Here is a 24,118-nt window from a genome sequence, read left to right on the forward strand (position 1 = left end):
CCCCCAGCCCCGCCCCCCATTCCCTGCATCTGTGCAGCGCTGTCCCCGCCTGAGCATCCCTCCCTCCTCGGAGCCCCTCCCCCTCGGCATCCGGGTGCAGTGGGTGAACCTTCCCCGTGGCCCAGGGCTGCGCTCGTTCCTCGCCACCTGTCCTCTGCCTCCACTCCTGGGGTCCTTGAGGATGGAGATGACACCCCCACGGGAGCGGTTCTGAACTAATCACTTGAGTTCATCAGGATTGGCTGGGACAAGCACGCAGCTCTCTGCTCACCTCCACGCTTTATCCGTCTTGTTCCACATCTTCAACGCCTTCCCTCTCTCTCTGTTCTCTCCAGCTGCTCCAATACTAACCATCCGCTAAGAACAAGCTCAATTCCCACCTCCTCCGTAAAGCCCTCCAGGACTACCCTCTGTTGATTCTTTTCCCTCTGAGATCCTAGAGCACGCTATACCAACCAGTTTTCAGGGGGAAATTCTTTGCCTCTCCTCCTGTGTGTTCATCTTTTCTCTCCAACTCGACTATAGCGTTCTTGAACGGAAATCAGTATTACCGAGTGACTGAATATACTTTTCACGAGTAAGAAAATCAACTTAGGATTTTTTAACTTTACAGTAATGCGAAAGCAATACGCATTCAGTAGAAACTACTTCGACTTTTGAATTTTGAGCTTTCCTCGGGCCCACCGTATGGGGAAAGACACTTCCTCCTGATGCTGGGTGGCAAAGCCCCAGCTCCCCACCAGCCACGCGACCACACCAGGAGACAGCGGATAGATGCAACCACCACGGACCCAGACAAGCACTCTGCTTGTCAGTACAGTAGTCAATAAATTACACGAGATGGTCAGCACTTTATTAAAAAATAGTCCTTGCATTAGATGATTTTGCCCAACTATAGGCTAACCTAGGTGTTCTGAGTGCACTGAATGTAGGTGAAGCTAAGCAGTGATGTTTGACACGTCAGGTGTATTAAATGCATTTTCAATTTATGATATTTTCAACTTACCATGGGTTTACTGGGACGTAACCCCATGGTAAGTTGAGGAAGATCTGTACAACAGAAGCAGCAGCCAAGGAACCAGTAGGAGAAATAATGGTTTTTATTTAAAGACAGTCACGGCATGGAAGCAACCTAAGTGTCCATCAACAGATGAATGGATAAAGAAGATGTGGCACATATATACAATGGAATATTACTCAGCCATAAAAAGAAATGAAACTGAGTTATTTGTAATGAGGTGGATAGACCTGGAGTCTGTCATACAGAGTGAAGTAAGTCAGAAGGAGAAAAACAAATACCGTATGCTAACACATATATATGTAATCTAAGAAAAAAAATGTCATGAAGAGATTAGTGGTAGGACGGGAATAAAACACAGACCTACTAGAGCATGGACTTGAGGACGTGGGGAGGGGGAAGGGTAAGCTGTGATGAAGTGAGAGAGTGGCAGGGACATATATGCACTACCAAATGTAAATTAGATAGCTAGTGGGAAGCTGCCGCATAGCACAGGGAGATCACCTCTGTGCTTTGTGACCACCGAGAGGGGTGGGATAGGGAGGGTGGGAGGGAGGGAGACGCAAGAGGGAAGAGATATGGGAACATATGTATATGTATAACTGATTCACTTTGTTGTAAAGGAGAAACTAACACACTATTGTAAAACAGTTATACTCCAATAAAGATGTTTAAAAAAATTAACTCAAAATGGATTATAGACTTATATGTAAGGGCTAAAACTATTAAATTCTAGAAGAAAACATCTGAGAAAATCATTGTTTTCATAGATTAGGCAAAGATTTCGTAAGATGAACACAAAGTATTAAAAATTTGGTATGTTTTATTTCATCAAAATGAAATTTCTCTTTTAAAGACAATGGTAAAGAAAATGAAAGGACAAGTCACAGACTGACAGAAAATATGAGTTTAAGAAAGTACTGGGACTTCCCTGGTGGTCCAGTGGTAAAAATCCACCTTCCAATGCAGGGGACGTGAGTTTGAGCCCTGATCCGGGAAGATCTCACATGCTGCAGGGCAACTAAGCCTGCACGCCACAACTACTGAGCCCGCGCGCCTCATCTAGAGAGCCTGCGTGCCGAAAACTACACAGCCCACATGCCCTGGAGCCCACGCATCACAACTAGAGAGAGAAAAACCCACACGCCGCAACTAGAGAGAAGCCCGCGTGCCGCAACTCCCACATGCTGCAACAAAAATCCTGCGTGCTGCGACTAAGGCCCAACGCAGCCAAAAAAAAAAAAGAAAAGGAAAGTACTTGTTTACGGCCATACCACCCTGAACGCATCGACCTCATCTATAAGAAAGTACTTGTATGTAGAATATATGAAGAACTCTCATAACTCAATAGTAAGACAACCCAATTAAAAAACAGGCAAGAGATGTGAACACTTTGCCATAGAAGTTACAGGGTTGGCAAATAAGCCCAAGGAAAGATGTTCAACATGAGGGCTTCCCTGGTGGCGCAATGGTTAAGAATCCACCTGCCAATGCACGGGACACGGGTTCGAGCCCTGGCCTGGGAAGATCCCACATGCCATGGAGCAACTAAGCCCGTGAGCCGCAACTACTGAGTCTGCGTGCCACAACTACTAAAGCCCACGCGCCTAGAGCCCATGCTCAAGAGAAGCCACCGCAATGAGAAGCCCGCGCACTACAATGAAGAATAGCTCCCGCTCACCGCAACCAGAGAAAGCCCACGCACAGCAACAAAGACCCAACACAGCCAAAAATAAAAATAAAAAATAAATAAATTTTAAACAAAAAGTTCAACATGAGTCATTAGGGAAATGCAAATTAAAATCACAAGATACCACCACATAACTATTGTTAGCATGACTAATCTTAAAAAAGTATAACTGGGGACTTCCCTGGCGCCACAGTGGATAAGGATCCGCCTGCCAGTGCAGGGGACACGGGTTTGAGCCCTGGTCTGGGAAGATCCCACATGCCTTGGAGCAACTAAACCCATGCACCACAGCTACTGAGCCCGCATGCTGCAGTTGCTGAAGTCCGCGTGCCTAGTGACCATGCTCCACAACAAGAGAAGTCACCACAATGAGAAGCCCGCGTGCTGCAACAAAGAGCAGCCCCTGCTCACCGCAACTAGAGAGAAAAACCCACATGCAGCAATGAAGACCCAACACAGCCAAAAAATAAATAAATTTTTAAAAAGGGGGCTTCCCTGGTGGCGCAGTGGTTAAGAATCCGCCTGCCAATGCAGGGGACACGGGTTTGAGCCCTGGTCTGGGAAGATCCCACATGCAGCGGAGCAGCTAAGCCCACGAGCCACAACTACTGAAGCCCGCGTGCCACAACTACTGAAGCCTGTATGCCTAGAGCCTGTGCTCCGCAACAAAGAGAAACCACCGCAATGAGAAGCCTGCGTGCCACAGGAAAGAGTAGCCCCTGCTTTCTGCAACTAGAGAAAGCCTGTGTGCAGCAACGAAGACCCAACGCAGCCAAAAATAAATTAATTTATTTACTAAAAAAAAAAAAGCAAAGGGGAGTGTGTCAAAACAAAGAAGATACAAAAATAAATAAATGAACTAGAGAATGGTCTAATGAACCACCATGATTTCACTACCCAGTCAACACACTTGTTGTTGTTGTTATTATTGAAGTTCGAGTAGGGACTTCCCTGGTGGTCCAGTGGTTAAGAATCCATCTTGCAATGCAGGGGACGCTGGTTCGATCCCTGGTCAGGGAACTAAGATCCCACATGCATGGGTCAACTAAGCCCGTGCACTGCAACTACTGAGCCCACACGCTCTGGAGCCCGAGCCCACAACTAGAGAGAAGTGTGCGCGCTGGAGTGGTGGATCCCGCATGCCGCAACAAAAGATCCCACGTACCGCAGCTAAGACCCAACGCAGCCAAAAATTTTAAAAAGAACAAAAAATATTATACAGGTTTTGTATGAATGTAAGTTTTCTTTTCTCTAAGTTAAATAGCTAGGAGTAGGATTGCTGAGTCATATAGTAGGTTTATTTTAACTGTATAAGAAACTACCAAACTGTTATCCAGAGTGGCTATACCAGTGTATGAGAGTTCCAGATGCCCTGTATCTTCACCAGGAGTATCAGTATTTTTTTTTTTTTTTTTTTTTTTTTTTTTTTTTTTGCTGTACGTGGGCCTCTCACTGTTGTGGCCTCTCCCGTTGCGGAGCACAGGCTCCGGACGCGCGGGCTCAGCGGCCATGGCTCACGGGCCCAGCCGCTCCGCAGCATGTGGGATCTTTCCAGACTGGGGCATAAACCCACATCCCCTGCATCGGCAGGCAGATTCTCAACCACTGCGCCACCAGGGAAGCCCAGAGTATCAGTATTTTATACTGAAAACCTTTACCCATTTTAAAGTTGGGTTATTTTCTTATCATTGAGTTTTGAGAGTTCTTTATATATTCTGAATACAAATCATTTGTTGGATACATAATTTGCATATGTTTTCTTCCATCTGGTAGCTTGTCTTTTTATTTTAGCAGTGTCTTTTGCAGAACAAAAGTTTTTAATTTTGATAAAGTCCGACTTGTCAGTTTTTTTCTTTTTTGGATTGTGCTTTTGGTATCTTATTTAAGAACCCTTTGCCTAATCTCAGGTCACAAAGATTTACTGCTCCTATGTGTTCTTCTAAACATTTAAAGTTTTGCATTTTACATTTTGATCAACAATCCATTTTGAGTTCATTTTTGTGTATAAGTATACAGTTTAGGTCAATATTGATTTATTTTTGCATATGGATGTCCAGTGGCTTCTATACCATTTGTTGACAAGACTGTCCTTTCTCCGTTAAACTGCCTTTGCATCTTCGTTAAAAACCAGTTGGTATGTTTGTATGCATCTGTTTCTGGACTTTCTTTTTCTATTCATCGTGTGTTCTTCCCTTCAATTCTATACTATCTTGATTACTGTAACTTTATAGTAAGTCTTAAGGTTGGTAATATAATTCCTACAACTTTGTTCTTCAAAATTGTTTTGGCTATTTTGCTTCTTTGCCTTTCCATATACACGTTAGAATTAGTTTGTCTGTATCTACAAAGAATCTTGCTGGGATTTTGAGTAGACCTGTACTAAATCCATAGATCAATTTGGGAAGAATTGACATCTTTGCTGTGTTGAATCTTCCAGTCTGTGAAAATGGTGTGTCTCCCCATTTATTTAGGTCTTCGTTTCTTTCTTCAGTGTTTTGTAGTTTTCAGTATACAAACCCTGGCCATGTTTGGTTAATTATATACCTAAATATTTAATTTTGGGTGACAGCAATCATAAATGATAGTTTTTTAAGTTTTGGTTTTCAGTCATTCATTGCTAGTATATGGAAATTTCATTGATTTGGCAGTGTTGACTTTATGTCCTGTGATCCTTCTAAACACATTTACTAGTTCTAGTTGGGTTTTTTTTTCTTTTTGGTAGATTCCTTGTATGTTGTCTGTGAAGCAGTTTTTATTTCTTCCTTGCCAATCTGTGTGCCTTTTATTTCTTTTTCTTGACTTATTGTACTAGCTGGGACTTTCAGTATGATTTTGAATAGTAGTGGTGGTAGTGGACAACCTTGCCTTTTTTCTGATCTTAGGGAGAAGGTGTCAGTCTGTAGGTTTGTTATGGATGCCCTTTATCAGACTGAGGAAATTTCCTTCTATTCCTAGTTTGTTGAGAGTTTTTATTATGAGTGGGTATTGAATTTTGTCAAATGCTTTTCTGCATTGGTTGAAATTATCATGTTTTTTCTTCCTTCGACTCAATATAAAGTGGATTACATTGACTGCTTTTCAAAAATTGAACCAGCAGGACTTCCCTGGTGGTCCACCGGTTAAGACTCCGTGCTCCCAATGCCGGGGGCCCGGGTTTGATCCCTGGTCAAGGAACTAGATCCCGCATGCTGCAACTAAGAGCCTGCATGCTGCAACTAAAAGATCCCTCGTGCCACAACTAAAAAAAAAAGATCCCGAGTGTCATAACTAAGACCCAGCGCAGCCAAATAAAACAAAAACAAAAACTGAGCCAGCTTTGCATTCTCAGAATAAACTACACTTGGTTGTCATGCATTGTCCTTTTTATGTATCACTGAATTTCATTTGCTCATATTTTATGGAGATATTTAGCATCTTTGTGAGGATATTGGTCTATAGCTTTCTTATAATTTTTTTTTAATTAAAAAAATTCTTTTAATTGAAGTATAGTTGATTTACAATGTTGTGTTTATTTCTGCTGTACAGCAAAGTGATTCAGGTATATATAGATATACACACATATATATATATACACACACACACACACATTCTTTTTTTAATATTCTTTTCCATTATGGTTTATCATAGGATATTGAAAATGGTTCTCTGTGCTATACAGTAGGACCTTGTTGTTTATCCATTCTATATGTAATAGCTTACATCTGCTAACCCCAACCTCCCACTCCATCCGTCCCCCAACCCTCTCCCTCATGGCAACAACAAGTCTGTTCTCTATGTCTCTACGTCATTTTCTTGTAACATTTTTGCCTGGTTTGGATATCAGGGTAACATTGGCCTCGTAAAGTGAGTTGGGAGGTGTTTCCTTCTCTTCTGTTTTCTGAAGAGATTATATAGAATTGGTACTGTTTCTTCTGCAGGTGTGTTAAAATTTACCAGAGAAAATATCTGGACCTGTAGATTTCTTTAATAGTTATGGGATTATTCAAGTTATCTAATTCATCTTGGGTGACTTTTGATAATTTGTGGTTTCCAAGGAAGTGGTCTCTTTCAACTAAGCAATTGAATTTGTTGTGTTTAGAGTTGTGTGTATGCTCCCATATTATCTTTTTAATGCCTGCAGGATCTGTAGTGATATCTTTTCTTTTTTTTCGTTCCTGTTATTATTATGTGTGTTTTCTTCCTTTTCTTTTTTGTCAATGTTGCTAGAGATTTGTCAATTTTACTGATCTTTTCAAAGAACCAGCTTTTGGTTTCATTGATTTTCTTTCCCCCCGTTTTCAGTGTCATTGATTTGTGCTTTTTATTATTAACTTCATTCTGATAACTTTGAGTTTATTTTGCTTTTTTTTTTAGTTTCTTAAGGTAGAAAGTTAGATGATGATGATGATTATTATTATTATTATTTTGCGGTACGCGGGCCTCTCACTGCTGTGGCCTCTCCCGTTGCGGAGCACAGGCTCCGGACATGCAGGCTCAGCAGCCATGGCTTACGGGCCCAGCCGCTCCGCAGCATGTGGGATCTTCCCGGACCGGGGCACGAACCCGTGTCCCCTGCATCGCCAGGCGGACTCTCAACCACTGCGCCACCAGGGAAGCCCAGAAAGTTAGATTATTGATATGAGACCTTTCTACTTGTATTAGTCAGCTCAGGCTGCCATAACAAAATACTACAGAATGGGTGGCTTAAACGACAAACAATTAATTCTCACCGTTCTGGAGGCTGGAAAGTCCAAGATCAATATACCAGCAAGGTAGGTTTCATTCTGGGGCCTCTAGTCGTGGTTTGTGGGCAGCTGCCCTCTAGCTTTGTGCTCACATGACCTCTTCTTGTGCATGCCAGCAGAGAAAGAGCAAACTCTCTAGTGTCTCACGGGCACTGATCCTTCTGGATCAGGGTCCTGTCTGTATGATCTTGTTTAACCCTAATTCCTTCCTTAGGGGCCTCATTCCATATATAGCCACACTGGGTTAGGGTTTCAGCATTTGAATTTTGAAGGGACACAAATATTTGGCACATTACACTACTTTTCTAATATAACAATTAGTGCTACATATATATTTCCCTCTAAGTACTTCTTAAGTTTGCATCCCACACATTTTGATATGTTTTATTTACATTTTTGTTCAGTTCAGAATATTTTTCAGTTTCTCTAGAGACTACCTCTTTGACCCATGGATTATTTAAAGTGTGTTGTTTAATTTCCAAGTGTTTGTAGATGAACGTGTCATATATTTGTTATTGATTTCTAATTTCCATTATGGTCAGAGGAGATACTTCGGATTATATCAGTTTTTTAAAATTTCAAGTTGTTTTATGATTCAGCATATATGGTCTATCTTGGTGAATGTTCCATGAGCACTTGAAAAGAATGTGCATTAATGTTTTTAGTTGGAGTGTTCTGTAAGTGTCAACTAGATCCTGTTGTTTGATGATGTTGTTCAGTTCTTCTATATCCTTGCTAATTTTTGGCCTAATGGTTTTATCTATTCCTAAAAGAGGGGTTTTGAAATATACAGTTGTAATTGTGCATGTCTATTTTTCATTTCAGTTCTTAGTTTTTGTTTTGTGTATTATGAAGTTCTATCGTTAGGTGCATAGACATTTAGAATTGCTGTCGTCTTGTTGAATTCTCCTTTTATCATTATGTAATGCTGTTCTTTATCCCTGGTAATTTCTTTGCTCAGAAGTCTACTTTGTCTAATATTAATTTAGTCCTTCCAGCTTTTTTTTGGCTAGTGTTTGTATAGTGTATCTTTTTCAATCTTTTAAAATTTAAACTAATAGACTATTATTTAGAACAGTTTTAGGTTTATAGAAAAATTGAGCAGAAGGTACACAGAGTTCCCATATGCCACCCTTCACCAATACATATACCATTTCCCCTGTTACTTAACATTTTACATTACTGTGGTACATGTGTTGCAGTTGATGAGCCAGTATTGATGCATTATTATTAACTAAAGTCTGTAGTTTAAGTTAGGTTTCACTCTTTGTCTTGTACAGTTCTCTGGGTTTTGACAAATGTATGTCATGTATCCACTGTTAAAGTATCATACAGAATAGTTTATTCTGTTTGCTTTTAATTCACCTATATCATTATATTTGAAGTGATTTTCTAAGTTATTTGGACAGTCTCTCTCTTTTAATTGACATTTTTAGACTATTTACATCTAATGTAATTATTGATATTTTAGATTTAGATCTACATCTAACTTGTTTTTTCTTTGCTGTTTCTATTTTCAAACTGATGATTCCCTCTTCCTGCCTTTTGAGTCATTTGAACATTTTATAGTATTTCATTTTAATTTATCTTTAAGATTTTGACTATCTTTTTGTATAGTTTTTTAACTGGTTGCTCTAGGGGTCTCTCTTTCTTTTTCTCATTTTCTTTCAGCATATACAAACACAAATATACATATGTGTATGTGTATGTGCATATACACGCACCTAACTTTTATTAACAGTCTACTTAGAGTTACTATTTTGCCATTTCAGGTGGAATGTCAAAACCTTTGCACCATATAGGTTCCTTTCCTTTTCCCCCCTTAATATTATAGTTGTCCTGTCCATTACATTTATCTACATACATTGAAAACTTCATGAGATAATCTTACAATTTTTGCTTTCAAACATCAAAACATATTTTAAAGAACTCAATAGGAGAAGAATGTAACCAGATATTTAGCATTTTTGTTTTTCTTCCCTCATTCCTGGTATTCCAGGTTTTGTTGTATTGTTTCCCACCTTTTTGAACAACTTTCTTTGGTCATTCTTTTAGAATAGGTCTGCTGACAATGAATTCTCTTAGTTTTTCTTCACCTGAGGGTGTCTTTATGTCATCTTTATTCCTAAAGGTTATTTTCTCTGCACGCAGAATTCTGTGTTTATGGATCTTTCCTTTAAGCACTTTAAACATGTTATTCTACTTCCTTCTAGTCTTCATAGTTTTCTGATGAGCATTATGAAGTGATTCAAATCACTGTTCCCTTAATAAGTCCAGCATCATTTTTGACTTGTTACTTTTAAGATTTGTTCTTTGTCTTTAGTTTTTACCTGTTAGATTGTAATGAATCCAGGAGTGGATTTTGTTGTGTTTATCTTGTTTGGGGATTTCTGAGCTTCTTAACTCTAGGTTTATGTCTTTTGTCAAGTTTGTGAAGCTTTCAGCCATTATTTCTTAACATATTTCACCACACTCTTTCTCCCCTCCTTCTGGGATACTGATGGCCCAAATATTAGACTTTCTGATATTTTTTACAGGCCCTTGATAATCTGTTCCCCCCTCCCCATCTTTTTTCTTTTTATTGTTCAGATTTGATATTGATTCATATTTGATGTTTCTATTGAAATTTGATTTGTCTTCAATTTGAACTTGATCAGTCTTCAAATTCACTGACTCTTCTCTCATGTCTGTTCTGCTATTGGACCCATCAAGTGAGTGTTATGTTTCTGTTGCTATATTTTTTAGTTCTAAAATTTCCATTTGGTTCCTTTTTATAGCCTCTATTTCTTTCCTGAGACATTCTGTCTTTCTAATAGTTTCAGGAGTGTTTTCCCTACATTTTGGGAACATATTTTATAATAGCTTTTTTAATAGCTGTCAGATAATTTCTACATATGTGTCAACTCCGTGTTATATCTGTTCATCTCTCTTCCTATGCAGATTGAGATTATCTTGGTATTTTGGATGCTAAGTAATTTTGGATTATATCCTGAGATTTTTGAATATTATTAGGGTCTGGGTCTTGTTAAATGCCATGGTGAATGTTGACTTTTATTTTAGCAGACGCTTGACATGGTTGGGTTCAGCTTGCGAATTCTGTCCAGCCTTCGGTGGATGGTGATTCCAAAGTTATTTCAGTTTTCTTAGGTTTTACAGTGCTATTTAGATCTGCTTTGCATGTGCACTAACCATTAACTCATATGGGACTTGGCTGGTGGCTATTCTCATAGTTCAAAGTGACATCCTATTAGGAGATACACGGTGAATTGTTTTAGGTGTGAGAGGTCATTATGAAAACATCTCAAATAGTTCTGAAAAAAATGTATACATACATGCCTGCATGTGTGTACTAAATCTGTATGTGAATCTGGGTGACTGTTGTACTATTTGTGCAAATTCTCTGTATGTTAAAAATTTCTCAAACAAAAATTTGGAGGCAAAAAATATATTTATAGATCAGAAACATGCCATTCCTCTGCTTAAAAACTCCCAGTGGCCTCTCATCTCACTAAGTAAAAGCCAGATTCCTTTTTTTTTTTTTTTTTTGCGGTACGCGGACCTCTCACTGCTGTGGCCTCTCCCATTGCGGAGCACAGGCTCCGGACGCGCAGGCTCAGCAGCCATGGCTCACGGGCCCAGCCGCTCCGCGGCACGTGGGATCTTCCCGGACCGGGGCACGAACCCGTGTACCCTGCGTCGGCAGGCAGACTCTCAACCACTGCGCCACCAGGGAAGCCCGCCAGATTCCTTTTAGTGGTCGTTTGGCCCTTCAGGATCAGCTTTCTCACCCCCTGTTGGCTTTTCGTCTCATTCAGAGTAAAAGCCAGAATTCCTTTTTTTTTTCCTTCTTCTATATGACCCTTAATTTATTTATCTTATATTCCTAGAACTTACTGTAGTGTTTGGCCAATAGTAAGAACACAAGCACACAACAAACGTGTTTGAATGAATGACTGGTTGTGTCTTTGTGACAGGTTTTATTATTTTCCTCAGGATGTCTGAACCCCACCTGTATGTTATTTTGTGTTATTGCAGGCCTTGTACCACCTGTAATGTCTGTTACTTGCTGTAGCAATAGAGATCATTACTACCTCTCCTTAGGCTCTTAAAAATTAGGACCTGAAAGTCATTTATAAGTCCCAGAGCCATGCATACTTTCAAGAACTATTACTCTCCTTTCCTGGTGTCCTTTGTACCACTTTCTTCATTTTAATCTGTTTATCCTCATCCCCATCCATATGCTCTATTCTCATTCTTTTTCATCAGTTCTATCAGTAAGGTACCTTCATAGTTTCCTCATTATCCCATTTTATAACTAAAGTGTTCTCCCCATCATTTTGGGGGCAGATATGGGAGGAGTAACAGATAGCTACTGGTATCCTGTGTTCAAAATGAAAAATGATTCTATTAAATATAGCTTGCTGGAAAGAATTCTCTGTAACTAGATTTGCCCTTAGTTTCTAAAGTTCATTCCACTAGCTTTTAGGCAAAGACCATTTCTCTGGTCTCAGTTACTTTGCAGGAGAGAAAAAGGCAAAGTAAATTTAAACGTGAACTTTTAATTCAGTACACATCCACAGCTCGTTATTCTTCTCTAATAAGACTCTATTTTGGCATCTCAACATATGTAGCAGAAAAGAGCTGGTGCTGTGTCTTTAAAAACTATCCTCCAAGCAGTGTGGAGGCAGGCTTGTCACTGAAGTGCTTGAATGAGAGCGAGAAGAGGAGGTGGAAGGGGGTGCTCTTGTAGCGTGTGTGTGTTCCCGCACACGCGCGCTCACACATGTGAGTGTGACTGTTGGGAGAGCTCTAGGTGGCATCCTTCTGAACAGCTGGGCCATGGTCTGCTTCAGAGCTGCTTGTCAGAGCAATTAGCTTGCTAGAGACGCAGCAGCAAGGATCAGTAGCGTTTCATTCAAGGGTGATGGGGGCGGGAGGGGACTGTGGGCGGGGGAAGAGGCACAGGTTTCCCAGAATGAATTTCTTCCGGCAAAATTCCTGCAGAACAGATTCTTACAATGAAGTCTCCATTAATAATGTGAGCTCGCTGTTGGTTTAAGTGCAGATCCATCTGGGGTGAGTTTTGGATAATTTTCTCTCTTTATATAAAAGTCCTTGAACTCCACAGACTGGGTAGGGAAGAAGTTAGAAAGGTAGATATCTTTTGTATCTTGGCCAATTTAACTGTATAATACGCATTTGGGAAATTAGATAATTTTCAAGTGTTAAGCTTGTGAGGATTTTGTAGGCATTTTTGTTTTTTATCTTTAAAATATTTTTAAAATTAGGTGTGCTAGAACTTTTACTCTAGTCAGATTCTACCTCTTCTATGGCTATTTCAGGTGATGCTTCATTCAGATTTAGCTTATAAGAATAGTGGTGATTTCTGTTCTTTTTGGTGATGCTGTTGACACACATTGCAGGAAGTAGGGAATCCCCTATAAATATCCTTCACTGTGTCATTCCACAGCTATCCACACCGGTTGGTGAATATGTCTCTCTGTCCTATGTCTTTACGTAACTGTCCCCTAGTCTTTAAATGTGTTAAGAAGAAACATGTCACCTTTGCTGTGTCTAGGAAGCTTTTGATTATGAACATCTTAGGAGGAATTTATTCAGCCGTTTTACTGAAACTTGCCTTTTGACATTGAGGTTGTCATAAGAATTTCCTGTGGGTTTACTGCTTCTTATTTTGAATTACTTGTTTGTTTCTTATAATTGGTTTGTTTTTGTTTGCTGGCCTTGGTTTCTAAAGAGTGCAGAGATGGGATTCCCTCTGCCTCCAGTGACGTAGTGATTTTGTTTGCAGTCTTTTTCTTCTGAGAGGGAGGGGACAGAGAGAAGGAAGAAGAAAAATCCATCCGAAGTGGTGCGTTCTCCCATCTATGCCTAACTGGGTACCGTTGAACAGAGCTGAAGCCAAAGTGGGATGTTGTTAATGATAGGGATGTTCTTTTGTTTGTTTCCTTTTTGAATAGGCTGAGGCCGAAGTCAGGATTGCTGAAGCAGAGTGCCTGAATTAACCCTGTATGTTCTGCTGCTAATGAATTTTATTTAATTGCTTTTTGTAAATATGGAATGAAAAAGAGCTCATAAGCAGGTTTCTGGAACCTAGCAAACATGAGTAATTCTAGGTTGGGTTTTGGAATTTGGAATTTTTCTACCTTATTTGCACTGGTCCTGAGCAGGCAGTTTGTACGGTCTTTCTCAGACCTCAAAAATAGGTATAGCTATATAAAATTCCTTGCCACTGTAGTTAGAGTGAAACCCTCAATTTTGAATGTATGAAGCTAAAGTAAAGCTTGGGAAGAAATTGTTATACTCTGAGGTGTGGACTTAACTTACCTTTTTTGGATTAAGAGTTTGGGCTTCCAGTTCCTTTTTATGTAACTCCATATTAATAATCTGATCTCTGGAGGACTGCCTGCAGAGGCCAGTGTGAAAAATTCAGTAGACTAGAGCCTAGGAATATTTTAGATTTGTCTGTGGATGTGTTTGGATAACATATGTTGAAAAGTGCCTTTAAGAACTTGCTGGTTTATTTTCTGTCCTGATACTCTGTTCTGTGCTCTTATTTATTCTAAGTTCTCTGTTTTAAGTGAAAAGAATAATGTCTCTTTTTTAGCTTACATTCAGTCCTCTTGTTATGGTAGTTCAATTAATATTTATTACAGCCATAAATATTTCAAACTAACAAAATTCTAGTTTTATTTGGGGAGAAGGAGGGGGAAGAAAAAGAAAGACAATCTTAGGGTAAACCAAGAGCATTCTGGAAGAATAACCTATTTAGAAGGTTGCCAGAAACCACGGCTATAAAGGTTAATAGAAATTCTACTGCATCCTTGCATCTCAGTATTGCAGCAAATATGTGGATAATTTCTTGCTAGCTTTTCAGGAAACCCCTGTCGTGGACAACCCTCATTAATTGTTGCTGGGAGACTGCTCTGACGTCACTGGGAGTGGCTCCCCATCTGCAACGAGGACAGGAATAGCCTTTGAGGGGGAAGAAAACTGCTGTGAAGTTAAAAGATGACGGTTTTGTTAATTTGGTTTTCTTCCATTTGGGAGTGGGTGGGATAGACCTAAAGACTTCTTAAATGTTTCAGTCATTAGCAATGGAAAAATTATTAAGAGGTCTTTTTGTTTCAGCTGAAAGTACCTTTTTTAATCTTCATTTTCTAACCATCAAGGTTTTAGAAAAGGTCAAGGAAAGAAAAGCTATTGAAAGGTGTTGGAGAAGTAAGATTTGTTTCTTTTTATCCTTCCTTTTTTTTCACTTTTTTTTTTAAAGGAAAAAAAAGATCAAAGACTGCTTTTGCAAAAGATGTTTAGCATCACCTTGTTTGGGATAATTAAAAATGTGATATATGTTGGAAGAACTTTCTGGCAAAATTGATAGGGACTATTTCTGGGCCTAAAAGTTACCGTAAGTACTTCTCTCCAAAGTGCTCCTCTCCTAGCCCACCTACTCTCATTGATTTATAGCCTGTTTAGGAGCTTCTTTTTTGGAAAAGCACATATAGTAGCTAATAAATGTTTGGACTCTGGATTTAGGCTGCCTGAGTTCAAATCCTAGCTATGCCAATTGCTGGTTCTGTGACCTTGGACAAATTACTTAACCTCTCCATTTCTTCATATGTAAAATGTATGAAATGAAGATAATAATAGTATCCACCTCCTAGGATTGTTTTGAGGATTAAAAGAGTTAATACATGTAAAGCCTTTAAGATAGTTCCTGGTCATCTTAAACGCTTACTTAGCATTAGCTATTATTAATATTTAGAAATTACACAGGAATATACCATTTGTATCTTCAGATCATCTGTAACTTTTGAGGAAGCCAGAAGAGATTTTCAAGCCATGTAGGATGTTGCATGTTTAAAATGAATATAAGTATAATCTAAATATTTAAGCTTAAAATTGACACTCTTCATCCTCTTAGGAAGTATCTTTTCTAATTTGATGCTCATAGGCCAAATTGCAAACACCTTCCCTCAGATTAACAGCTCTGTTTTTCTTTCTTTGGCCATCATTGATCTTTTGACTTCTGTAGATGATGACTGGTTTTTTTGTTTGTTTGTTTGTTTGTTGTTTTTTACTTTCTTCCATTGGTTCTGATCTACTTTAAAATCTTAGGACACTTGCCTTTGGTGTCTACCTCTGAAACTTTGTGTCCTCTGCTTTTCTTTATGTACGTTGATGTGGTGGTGTTTTCTCCATATATTTATGAGAGTATAAGATTTATATGAAGTCCTATGTATCAAGACTCCTTAAATCAACTAGCTTAAAAAATCTAGGCTCTTTAATTTTTGTCAGTTTGATTACTATCTGTCTTGGTGTGTCCCTCCTTGGGTTAATCCTGTGTGGGACTCTGTACTTCCTGGACTTAGGTGACTGTTCCCTTTCCCATGTTAAAAAAATCTAGGATCTTAAGTGGACCAAATATCAAATCACAAATATTAAAATATCCAATATCTCCATGCCCTTTTACCTTCTTTTAATTTCCTATTAAAGACTTAGAGTGTTACTCTTTTGTGGTTTTTGAGGCTTCACCTTTTGGATTGCTGTCTAAACTATGAAGGTACACTGACAAGAGCTAGTAAAGTGTGTAACATTTATAGTGAAGAAAATACCTTTCTGTGTAAAGTTTTATTCTTTCCTCCCTATTAATTTTCTTAAGCCAGTGAGTTTTAAGGAATACTGGTTACATATCTTTTCCAGTGGAATATATGGGGAAAGAGAGTTAATATTATTAAAAAGGAGAGCATAAATTGAAGAAAAATAAAAAGTAAGAAGCACTACGCAGGTGAATGTCCTTAAAGTCTAGGCAGGCACTGCCAAGGGATGTGCTAAGTGGACATTATGTGTTGCTGGGGGAACATTGAGAAACACTATGATTAGATAATGCGACTGGCCTTGCTTCTGGAGTGAACTAAGGGGGAAATTTTTTATCTCCAAAACTCTTGAACATATTTATCCTAGGGAGTTGATGAGAAATGTGAATAAAGATTTAGGTACAAAGATACTCATTACAGCATTATTTTATTATAAAAATTAACAGCTTCCTGAATATCCAGTAAGAGGGAAATGGTTAAATAAATTGTGGTACATATATGCAGTAGAATATTAGATAGTTATTTTGTTTTTGTTTTTGTTTTTTTTGTGGTACACTGGCCTCTCACTGTTGTGGCCTCTCCCATTGCGGAGCACAGGCTCCGGACGCACAGGCTCAGCGGCCATGGCTCACGGGCCCAGCTACTCCTCGGCATGCGGGATCTTCCTGGACCGGGGCACGAACCCGTGTCCCCTGCATTGGCAGGCGGATTCTCAACCACTGCGCCACCAGGAAGCCCTAAATAGTTATTAAAATGACTTTGGTAGAAGTAATTAACAGGGGAAATGGTCACAGTTCTAGTAGTAGAAAAAAGCATGGTATAAAAATGTTCTGTATAATGTAAATTACATAAAAATTATTAGGTATGGAAACATCCAAATGGATACAATTTCCATTCGAATATGGAAGCAAAGTTTAGAAAAACATATCTCAGAACATTGGTGTTATTAATAGCAGTTATCTCTGAGCTACAGAGTATGGGTAATTTTTTTTTTCTACTTCTACTTGTGTGTGTTTTCTATAAGTATAAAGAAGCCTATAGTACTTCTCTAATTATAAAAGCCTTTCTGTCAGTATCTGAAAGTAAAATTTCAGAATGTGTTAAAGTGAAAATGAATGTGATGACATATAAATTCCTAAGCATAGTGTTTGGATCACAGTAAATGCTTAATAAATGATAGCTCCTGCATACTAAGGAAGATCGCCTCCTATGATCAGAGCCCGTTAATATTGGGAGGCAACATCACTGAGATAGTATCCTATTCATGCAGCTTTTTGTCTTTCCGAGGTCGATAAATATGTTGTTCTTCTATAGGTACTGGCCCAGGATATTAAAAAAAAAAAAAGTTGTAGGACCAGAGTGAAATGTTTTGGTGTTCTCTTATGAAGATATAAAGGAAACTGATGTAGAGGGGGCCTAGTAGTGATTTTCTGCAGTGACTTAAAAAAATTTTTTTAGCTTTGATATAATTTATTTTAAAAATTTATTTATCTATTTTTGGCTGCATTGGGTCTTCGTTGCTGCACACGGACTTTCTCTAGTTGTGGCGAGCAAGGGCTACTCTTCATTGTGGTGCGCAGGCTTCTCATTGTGGTGGCTTCTCTTGTTGCAGAGCACAGGCTCTAGGCACGGGGGCTTCAGTAATTGTGGCTCATGGGCTCTAGAGTGGAGACTCAGTTGTTGTGGCGCATGGGCTTAGTTGCTCCGTGGCATGTGGGATCTTCCCGGACCAGGGGTCGAGCCCCTGTCACCTGTATTGGCAGGCGGATTCTTAACCACTGCGCCACCAGGAAAGTCCCTAGCTTTGATATAATTTATGACTCCCACGGTAAGTTGCTTTTATCCCCCTTTCTGGGTTGCCTCCTTAAGAATTATTGGGAAATTTGAAACAGTATAACAGAAAAGATTTTCTTTGTTTTAGGAATTTCTGTTCCTTCTCAAGTTAGTCTAACCATATGGGCCCCTTGGAACTCAGTGCTGATAAAAAAGAAAGGTAGATTTCCATCTACTTTGTACTTGCTTGGGAACTGAGATGTGCATGTAAGAAACTATCAGTACTTTCAGCACGTGAAAAACATACTGGAAATACACGTCAGTGGCTATTTTTACTGAGCAGTAGTGTCAGATATTCTTTTTTTTTAACTTTTTATTTTATATTGGAGTATAGCCAATTTACAATGTTGTGATAGTTTCAGGTGCACAGCAAAGGGACTCGGCCATATGTATACATGTATCCATTCTCCCCCAAACTCCCCTCCTATCCAGGCTGCCACATAACATTGAGCAGAGTTCCTTGTGCTATACAGTAGGTCCTCGTTGGTTATCCATTTTAAATATAGCAGTGTGTACATGTCGATCCCAAACTCCCTAACTGTCCCTTCCTCCCAGCCTTCCCCCGTGTCAAATGTTTTTAATATTTGACAGTTTATTCTTCATAATCACTATAGTTCTTAATATGTGACTTGTACAATAAATACATGTTTAGTAAGTAGTCATAGACAAAAAAGACTATAGTCTCCTAACACCATGGCTTTTGTGCCTGAGACCATTTTCTCTTCCAGAATGCAAAATAATGTGAATGTACTTAATACTATGGAAATTTACACTTAAAAATTATTGAAATGATAATTTTTATGTTATATGTATTTTACCACCATTAAAACAAAAAACACAACAGTGTGAGCCAGATGCAAATGTGCAGTTTCCAAGCTAATTATGACCCTGACACCTCAGATTCTGTCTACTTCTCAGCATTCACTTACTACCATATACCAGGAGATGGGGACCAAAGTTGCTTGTTACAGCCAGAGATATTATATCAATTATTGGCAAAAAGCATGCAAGGAAAGGGGAATACCTTGTAATACATCAGGTGGATTTTAGAATGTTAATGAGCACCACTGAGGAGAAGGATGGACTTTTTGGTGTAGTCTCCTCATCTAGTTTATAATTATCTTGAATCCTCTTTGCTTCAAGAAAATCTGTAGCTGAGGGAGAAGGAATTGGGAGTTGAATGTGAAGAGCAAAGGTATTACAGTAGCTCTTCCCTGTCCACGGGGGATATGTTCCAAGACCCCCAGTGGATGCCTGAAGCCTGGATAGTACGAAGCCCTGTATATACTATACTTTTTCCTATGCATACATACCTATGACAAAGTTTAATTTATAAATTAGGCACAGTAAGAGATTAACAACAACAATAATAAAATAGAACAATTATAACAATATATTAATGAAAGTTTTGTGAATATGTTCTCTCTCAGAATATCTTATTGTACGAATTTAATACCTTTTCCATCTTAACTAAGCACTAACCATGCACTGTGGCCATAAGTTTTACAATTTGAGGTGTGACCGCAAAATTAGCACAGATTTATTTTGTCTTTTTCACAATTTCACAGAAGATTCATTCTTAGCAACCTCAGCATATGATTTTTTTTCTTTCCTTATTAAGTTGAGAACTTCCACCTTTTCACCTAAAGGAAGCACTTTACGGCTTCTCTTTGGCGTATCCAAATTGCCAGCATCAAAAAAAAAAAAAAAAATTGCCAGCATCACTACTTGTGCTTTGGGCCATTATTAAGTAAAATAAGGCTTACTTGAACACTAACACTTTTGATACCATGACAGTCGATCTGATAACTGGGAAGGCTACTAAGTAACTGACAGGTGGGATACAGAGGGACAAAGGAATGATGCCTGTCTTGGGCGGGACTGAGTGGAATGGCACAAGATTTCGTCATGCTATTCAGAACAGCGCTTATGAATTATTTCTGGAATTTTCCATTCAGTATTTTTGGACTTCAGTTGACTGTGGGTAACTGAAACCAAGGAAAGCAAAGCTGCAGAATTGGTGGCGGGGGTGGGGGGCACTACCGTATTTCCTCATTTGGACATAGCAATTTTTTCTCTAAACACAGTCGAGCGTGATGGGGGAGGGGAGTGTAGAAAAGAGGACTGATATCATAGAATTACAGGAACTATATGAGCTGTGATTTGAGAATATGGAAAATAAGAGCCTGAAATCTGTGAGTTTTGATGATGATTTTAACATTTCAAAGAAAGTTATGGGAAACTTACAAAGGTTAGCAGTCTTAAAACGTTTAGCTTTTTCCATATACTGTAGCATGGGAAGCTTCAATATTGGGATTTCAGCTGGGCAGCACTTTATCTATACTAATCCCACAATTTATCCTAGTGATGGTTTTTGACAGTGCACGGATTCCTGAATTTCTTCTTTGAAATTAAACAAGGGAAGATTTCTGGAGTTTGGAGGATCCCTTGTTATTTGCATAGATTCATTGTCATTGCTATTCACTCTTTCCCCCTACTATTCATTTTTAGTATATCAGAATGGCAGCATTGCTTACTTGTCTTTACAGACTATTCTTTGATAATATTTGCAGCAGTTTCTGTGGAAAGTGTTTTATTTAAAAAAAAAAAAAAGAAGAGGAGGCAAGAGGAATATCATCTTGTAGCTCTTAGTGATAGAGCCTGTTGCCATGGAGTCCTGGATCAGATTGGCTGACCTGGGGGCCAATGAGCAGTTAGAACATAAACACATCATCATTTAACCTTGCAGAATTCATTTACTCAGTGATATATGACATTAATACCATAACTGTATATAAAGCTGTGAAATAAAATGTTTCAAGAATGGTATAAGGTGGTTTTCTCTTATTTTTCAAAATCTACTGCTTAATGTAAACAATGTAATAATACATATCTTCTTACTTTGATTTGATTGGGAAAAGATATGATGGGAAATACCTATCACCTGTCTGTGAATTGAGTTGCTGCTGCAGTCAATTTGGGCTTATGCCAAGTCTAAGTTAAACCCTGGCCTCTAGACCAGAGGAGATTTGTCTTGATATCTGAAGCTGCCTTGCTTATTTTGGTAGCTTTAGAGCTGAGTCAGAATTTGGCAGCTTTTTTCCTACTTGTTTTTCCTTTTTTCTCTTCCACTCTGATATGGTAGTCCCTGTAAATGTTATATTTGCACACTTTGGTCTGGAGTTAGAGGATTAGCTGGGAGTAGCTTCTCTATTCTCCATCTTCACTTCTCTAGCTTGTTCATATTTATTGACATACATCTGGGAGCTTTCACTTAACTCAGTGTTAGTTTCTTGTCATAGCAGATCATGGCATGTATCTTCTCCTATTAGAGACTGAGAATGATTCATTCATACAAAGAAAATACTCCTTCTAGATCTTGTAAGTGAAAGAAGTCAAGAGTATTGTTTTTCTTCTAGATTTTATGTCAGGGATACTTGAGAAATTATGGTGTGTCTTGTTCTCCTCTCCTCCAGTGTTTCCATGCTTGGCTATTTACAGATTTGAAGGATTGAAAGAGACTTCAAGAGATCCATGAGTTTGTTCCCCTCTTTTTTTTTTTTTTTTTTTTGTGGTCTGCGGGCCTCCCTTTGTTGTGGCCTCTCCCGTTGCGGAGCACAGGCTCCGGACGCGCAGGCTCAGCGGCCACGGCTCACCGGCCCAGCCGCTCCGCGGCATGTGGGATCCTCCCAGACCGGGGCGCGAACCCGGTTCCCCTGCATCGGCAGGCGGATGCGCAACCACTGCGCCACCAGGGAAGCCCTGTTCCCCTCTTTTGAACTATTCAAGTCTCTATGAGTGAGATGCGAACTTCTCATTATACCATCACTTTCTGTCTCAGAGGAATAGAACCAAACTTCAGATTTATCTGTTAAGCAAAGAGGAGCAAAACGTCTGTTTGGTATCTGGCTAACTTTTTGCGGGGGAGGCCTTAGAAAAGTAGGATAGGAAGTGTTTGGGGTTTTGTAATTTTAGTTATTTTGACCAGAAAACGGCTCCCTGAGATGGCATCTGAGTAAAGACCTGAAAAGACTGAGTAAGCAAGCCATGCTGTTATCTGGGAGAAGACCATTCCAGGCAGAAGGAAGGAACAGTAAAAGCAATCACTATAAAGTGGGTTTAGGGCACAAGGAGGAGCCAATGTGATTGAAACTGCATGTATTGGAGAAATAGTATGAGATGGGATCAGAGGGCAAATTAGTGGTCAGATTATTTAAGGTCTTATAGGTCATTTTAAGAGCTCAGGTTTTGCTCTGAGTGAGATGGGGATCCATTGGAGAGTTTTGAGCAAAGCTATAACATGATCTGAAACTGTTTTTACACAATTACTCTGGTTGCTATGTTTAGAATATACTGTAGGGGAGCAAGATTGGAATCAGGAGACCAGTTAGAAGGCTATCAGCCAAGAGAGATGGTGGCTTGGACCAGGGTGGTAGCAGTGGAAATGTAGGAAGTCATCAGATTTTGGTTATATTTTGAAGTTAGAGTCAACAGGATTTGCTCCTTGATCATTTTGGTCTTCAGTTTACTCTTCTATAAAGAGAATGGTGATATCTACTATCTGTCTAGCCCTGTACACAAAATAGAGTGATCAATGATAAACTTTCTAGAAGTGAGGCCTCTTTAGGATCTGAGCCATCAAATGTTGTGTGTTCTTTAAACATCATGAGTAACATGTCTGAAGGAACCAGCCACTCTTCATTGATTCATCTCTTGCCTTAGGTGTATGCTTACAGCTATATCAAACATTGGAGCTCTTCCTTTTGAAAGAAGCATTTACCTAAATCGACTTCTTAAAAACAATTCTTAAAATAACAAAGTATCAAGAAAAGTAGGGGGCTTCCCTGGTGGCGCAGTGGTTGAGAGTCCGCCTGCCAATGCAGGGGACATGGGTTCGTGCCCCGGTCCGGGAAGATCCCACATGCCGCGAAGCGGCTGGGCCCGTGAGCCATGGCCGCTGAGCCTGTGTGTCCAGAGCCTGTGCTCCGCAACGGGAGAGGCCACAACAGTGAGAGGCCCGCGTATCGCAAAAAAAAAAAAAAAGAAAAAGAAAAAGAAAAGTAGGAAACCAAGTACAGTAAGTGGTAAATAGGCAGTAAAAGACTGCAAGTAAGAAAAAAGATAAGAATTCTAATTCTCATTAAAATAGGCAAGGATCTCACCTATGCAGAATAATGTGGGTTCAATACTGATTGGGAAATGGGTGTATACAAGGTGCCAATTCCAAGTGGAAATATGTTTGTTCATAAGAGAAAAACAGTACCACTGAACAGCCAGGAAGAGGGGTCTCTCAAATATCTTTCTTTACCTTCTTACTGTAGAATAGGATTAGGAGGAACTAACATTTACTTGAGCATACTGTGTGTAGGCACGTTACATTTGCTATGTGATTTTCCAATGACTCTATGAGATATGTATCATGTCTAATCTTACAGATAAGGAGGCTGAGGCTTAGTTACATGGTTAATAAGTTGTAGAAACATTAGTCTTATAGCCAAATTATGTCAAACTACAAAGTTAATAAACTTATCCACTATAACATGCTTACTGCCGTTTATACTCTAGAGATTGAATGTTCTTTATTTTGATGGGTGCCACCCCTAACTCACCCATTAATGATGCTCAGCCTTTTCCTTGTAGCAGAGGTAGTATTGGAGCACGAGGGTGATGCTTTTATATCTTCTGTAAAAGTACCAAATTTCCCTTATTTTACCTCTTCCCTCCCAAGTACATATAAGCTCCAGGTTGTTGCTACAGGATTCCTTGCTTATAGAAATTGACTAATTGTGTACTGTTATTTTCATCATTATTATTATTTTGAGTGTGTGCGTGCTGTGAATATATATTACAGCAAAACTTAAATAGTATCTTAAACAAAACAGAAGTGTATTTTTCTGTCACATTGAGGAAATCCAGAGGGAGCCAGTCCAGTCCAGGGTTGGTCTAGTCAAGGACTCAGGTTTCTTCTGTTGCCCCACTGTGTATGGTTTTCAATCCTACTATCACCTCACAGTCTCAGATGGCTGCTGAAGTGCCAGCCTTTACTTCTACATTCAAGCCAGCAAGAATTAGGGATGACAGAGATAAACCCACGCACATATGGTCACCTTATCTTTGATAAAGGAAGCAAGAATATACAGTGGAGAAAAGACAGCCTCTTCAATAAGTGGTGCTGGTAAAACCGGACAGGTATAAGTAAAAGTATGAAATTAGAACACTCCCTAACACCATACACAAA

General features: G+C 39.3%; 1 protein-coding gene across 1 annotated transcript in view; it reads left to right on the forward strand.

Moving 5' to 3' along the window:
• Nucleotides 1-24,118, forward strand: part of R3HDM2 (R3H domain containing 2) — a 169,321-nt gene that overhangs the window by 86,763 nt on the left and 58,440 nt on the right. The gene's annotated exons all lie outside the window — the stretch shown is intronic.

This window comes from Physeter macrocephalus, chromosome 6 (assembly GCF_002837175.3).
Source record: "Physeter macrocephalus isolate SW-GA chromosome 6, ASM283717v5, whole genome shotgun sequence".
Classification (NCBI taxonomy): domain Eukaryota; kingdom Metazoa; phylum Chordata; class Mammalia; order Artiodactyla; family Physeteridae; genus Physeter; species Physeter macrocephalus.